The 5,000-nt window shown below is 52.5% G+C and overlaps 1 non-coding gene across 1 annotated transcript in view; it reads left to right on the top strand.

Annotated features, from left to right (window-relative positions):
* The first annotated feature begins 4,258 nt into the window (after nt 1-4,258).
* LOC126476779 (small subunit ribosomal RNA) overlaps nt 4,259-5,000 on the top strand; it is a 1,909-nt gene continuing 1,167 nt past the window's right edge. Inside the window, exon 1 of the ribosomal RNA XR_007587225.1 lies at nt 4,259-5,000. This exon is cut by the window's right edge and continues 1,167 nt beyond it. This is a non-coding gene — a ribosomal RNA (small subunit ribosomal RNA).

Raw genomic sequence — 5,000 nt, forward strand, 5'->3', positions numbered from 1 at the left:
GCAAATATATATCTCGGAACAGTAACGACAGTCGGAGCCTCCTGGCGTTGCACTCGCAGTCGCAAAAAACGCTGGGCAAATATATTTCTCGGAAGAGTAACGACAGTCCGAGCCTCCTGCGTGGGAAGAGTCTTTCTAGGCCCTGACCCACGGGAAGGGTTTAGCTTCCCCCATCCCGGACATTTGAAGTCGTCACACTACCGGTATTGACTAATAGACTGATTGCTGATAATCACTAGCCATACACTGGGGGAAACGGCCGACAGGGGCAGCAACATAGTGGAGCCGCAGTGTCACTAATGTACAGAGATAGAACAGTTTCGACTGGAACCAGAGTAACCGTATACACGGCACTGATTAGTAATAAATGCAGAGCCATCAGAATACAGATAATATATACAACCGTCCCTATACATGCTGAAAGACTCTGCACACAATGAGAACCACACGTCAGCCAGACACTATCACACACTACTCTCTGCCTCTAACAGGCACACACACAATATCTAACCACCAGCATGGAAGAACATCCGGTGCATCCTCTCCGCCACATTACACAATCCACACTATCATAACCAGACCGGGAGGTCCACCCAGAAAACAGAATATCCCACCCTTCCGACATCCGCCATTGCTCAGCTAAGCCACGAACACCCACACATGTCCTACACAGGGGTGCACCCAACATCACCATACTGCCTCCTGTCACAGTACACAAACAATGGCAGGAATGAAAGACACAGATCTGCCACAACCTTGGAATCGGAGCGCCGCCTGTCATGAGCCACAAGTGCATCCTGACGTGACAAATCGGATGATCCCGCAGGCATGCACTTACGATAATCACTATCAACGAACCTGCCGCCGCCCCCCCCCCCCAAATACACCTTTCCCTACAACAATGTGTACCTTAACCTAAGCTATATCGTACCTTAACCTAACCGACATTGCGCCTTAACCTAACCTACGTTGTACCTTAACCTAACCTATGTTGTACCTTAACCTAACCTATGTTGTACCTTAACCTAACCTACGTTGTGCCTTAACCTAACCTACGTTGTGCCTTAACCTAACCTACGTTGTGCCTTAACCTAACCTACGTTGTGCCTTAACCTAACCTACGTTGTGCCTTAACCTAACCTACGTTGTGCCTTAACCTAACCTACGTTGTGCCTTAACCTAACCTACGTTGTGCCTTAACCTAACCTACGTTGTGCCTTAACCTAACCTACGTTGTGCCTTAACCTAACCTACGTTGTGCCTTAACCTAACCTACGTTGTGCCTTAACCTAACCTACGTTGTGCCTTAACCTAACCTACGTTGTGCCTTAACCTAACCTACGTTGTGCCTTAACCTAACCTACGTTGTGCCTTAACCTAACCTACGTTGTGCCTTAACCTAACCTACGTTGTGCCTTAACCTAACCTACGTTGTGCCTTAACCTAACCTACGTTGTGCCTTAACCTAACCTACGTTGTGCCTTAACCTAACCTACGTTGTGCCTTAACCTAACCTACGTTGTGCCTTAACCTAACCTACGTTGTGCCTTAACCTAACCTACGTTGTGCCTTAACCTAACCTACGTTGTGCCTTAACCTAACCTACGTTGTGCCTTAACCTAACCTACGTTGTGCCTTAACCTAACCTACGTTGTGCCTTAACCTAACCTACGTTGTGCCTTAACCTAACCTACGTTGTGCCTTAACCTAACTTACGTTGTGCCTTAACCTAACTTACGTTGTGCCTTAACCTAACTTACGTTGTGCCTTAACCTAACCCATGTTGTGCCTTAACCTAACCCATGTTGTGCCTTAACCTAACCCATGTTGTGCCTTAACCTAACCCATGTTGTGCCTTAACGTAACCCATGTTGTGCCTTAACGTAACCCATGTTGTGCCTTAACGTAACCCATGTTGTGCCTTAACGTAACCCATGTTGTGCCTTAACGTAACCCATGTTGTGCCTTAACGTAACCCATTTTGTGCCTTAACCTAACCCATGTTGTGCCTTAACCTAACCCATGTTGTGCCTTAACGTAACCCATGTTGTGCCTTAACGTAACCCATGTTGTGCCTTAACGTAACCCATGTTGTGCCTTAACGTAACCCATGTTGTGCCTTAACGTAACCCATGTTGTGCCTTAACGTAACCCATGTTGTGCCTTAACGTAACCCATGTTGTGCCTTAACGTAACCCATGTTGTGCCTTAACGTAACCCATGTTGTGCCTTAACGTAACCCATGTTGTGCCTTAACGTAACCCATGTTGTGCCTTAACGTAACCCAATTTGTGCCTTAACGTAACCCAATTTGTGCCTTAACGTAACCCAATTTGTGCCTTAACGTAACCTAATTTGTGCCTTAACGTAACCTAATTTGTGCCTTAACGTAACCCATATTGCGCCTCAACCTAACCTATATTGCGCCTTAACCTGACGCACGTTGTCGCTGAACCTGCTCTGTAATTGTTATGCAACTCGTTAAATTAGTGTAGTGTTGCCTAACCGCAACCCTCGCAATATAGTTCGCTATTCGCACTGCCCGGTCCCCTGTGTATCGCGTCATGTTAAACACCTTGCAAGTGTTGCTGACTTTCCACATGCTCCTGCTATACACTGTAATGTGGATAGCAGCAGGACGTACATGCCCCCCCCCTTCCCCCCTGCCTTCGCAAGCTGGTCGTTGAGAAGTTTGCATGTTCAATGCCCTTCGCATGCCGACGTACTCAGCCTACGTTGTGGTACGGCCTGTCACCTGTCCGCGGATGTACGCAAAACCCACAAACTGTGCTGCACATTGGTCCGTATGTACTGAATGATACATCGTGGCACATGTGTGACCGTACGACGACTGCGCCTAGCAACGGCGGACCATACAGTCCAAATATTGTGGACGCAGCTACGTGTCGTCTCCCTTTAGGAGCTGGATTGCAGTGTGGTACGCCATTCAGACGTGTGGGAGGAACGGACGCCCTGGATGGCGATCAGCATGAGCAGTCTGTTGATGTAGTGGAGCGTGTATTCGGACGTAGTCGTCTCTTCTCACACACTGTGATAGCATGTTGCACCGCGTTCCACATCTGCGACATGCTGCAGAGGCCGGCTGACAGTCGTTCGCGCAATGGACACCGCATACGTACGGGGGCTACCTTCCACGTGTTCTCTAGGCGTGCACATGTTGTTGCGTCTATGTGGGCAGACGTAGTGTGTTGTGACACCTGACACAGGCATGCAATACTCGTTGCAAATGGCGATGGACGTCTACGTTTGCTGGTGACGTTACGCAAATGAACAACTGGTAACCCGTTGTGGTGCGGTTGTTCTCGCTAGAGGTGAATCAGTGTTGGCGACGATCGGTCGAGCTATTAACCGGTTGTTTCATGGATACCCACCATGCCCACGAACGTGAAAGGGGACCCACCATGCCCACGAACGTGAAAGGGGATCTGGGTGTGAGGCGATACGCGGCGGTGGCTGGGTGGGACCGTCCCCGGCCGGTGAGGGGGGGCCGCCCGGCGTGCTGGCAGCGCGGTGCGTGGGCGCACGCGCTACAGCCGGCTGGTGGGGGCGGCCAGTGGCAGGCGCGCCGGCCGACGGACGCGGCAGGCGGCGCAGCTGCGCGCCGGCGCCCCCTGCTCGCGGCGCCTTGCGGCCAAAGTAGGTCCTCGCGGGCCCGGTGCGAAGCGCGGTGGCCATCTGCAGTGTGCTGGTCCGATTGAGGACTGTGTGCGCTGAGGATGCGCCGCCGCCCGGCGCTCGGCGCCGCGACGCCGTCTGCTGCTCGGTCGCCCCAGCGGTTCTCGCAGGTGGTTTGTATCGCAGCTGTGCGGACGTGTTGGCGCGTGCGCTGTGCTGGGAGAGTTCGCTTCGGCACCCAAGTGGGGCTTTTGTCCTTCTGTGGCGCTGGCGTTGGAGCTGCCGGTCACCGTAGGTGGCGCGTGTTGTCTCCCGCCGGCAATGCCACGACAGCACGCTCCCGGGCCTCTGTCGGCAGCGGCAAGCTCAGTTGGGAGCACGGGTGGTCGCACCTAAAGCGTCTACTCGCCTAACTCCGGGCGATTGCGCCTCTCTCGAACCCGACCAAGTACTTAGGACGGCGCTGCGCGCCGCCGGGACCTGAGAGGGTTTCGAGGTGTGTTGTGCAGGGGAGCTCAGCCTCCTCCTGTTTGCAGAATAATTGAGCGGACGCTTGCGTGTTCGCGCGGGCCCCCGGGACACACTCCCGGGCGGCCGGCTGCTCAGCTCTAGTTGACGCAGCTCCCTGGTTGATCCTGCCAGTAGTCATATGCTTGTCTCAAAGATTAAGCCATGCATGTCTCAGTACAAGCCGCATTAAGGTGAAACCGCGAATGGCTCATTAAATCAGTTATGGTTCCTTAGATCGTACCCACGTTACTTGGATAACTGTGGTAATTCTAGAGCTAATACATGCAAACAGAGTCCCGACCAGAGATGGAAGGGACGCTTTTATTAGATCAAAACCAATCGGTCGGCTCGTCCGGTCCGTTTGCCTTGGTGACTCTGAATAACTTTGGGCTGATCGCACGGTCCTCGTACCGGCGACGCATCTTTCAAATGTCTGCCTTATCAACTATCGATGGTAGGTTCTGCGCCTACCATGGTTGTAACGGGTAACGGGGAATCAGGGTTCGATTCCGGAGAGGGAGCCTGAGAAACGGCTACCACATCCAAGGAAGGCAGCAGGCGCGCAAATTACCCACTCCCGGCACGGGGAGGTAGTGACGAAAAATAACGATACGGGACTCATCCGAGGCCCCGTAATCGGAATGAGTACACTTTAAATCCTTTAACGAGTATCTATTGGAGGGCAAGTCTGGTGCCAGCAGCCGCGGTAATTCCAGCTCCAATAGCGTATATTAAAGTTGTTGCGGTTAAAAAGCTCGTAGTTGGATTTGTGTCCCACGCTGTTGGTTCACCGCCCGTCGGTGTTTAACTGGCATGTATCGTGGGACGTCCTGCCGGTGGGGCGAGCCGAAGGC

This window comes from Schistocerca serialis, chromosome 4, assembly GCF_023864345.2.
Source record: "Schistocerca serialis cubense isolate TAMUIC-IGC-003099 chromosome 4, iqSchSeri2.2, whole genome shotgun sequence".
NCBI classification, from domain to species: Eukaryota; Metazoa; Arthropoda; class Insecta; order Orthoptera; family Acrididae; genus Schistocerca; species Schistocerca serialis.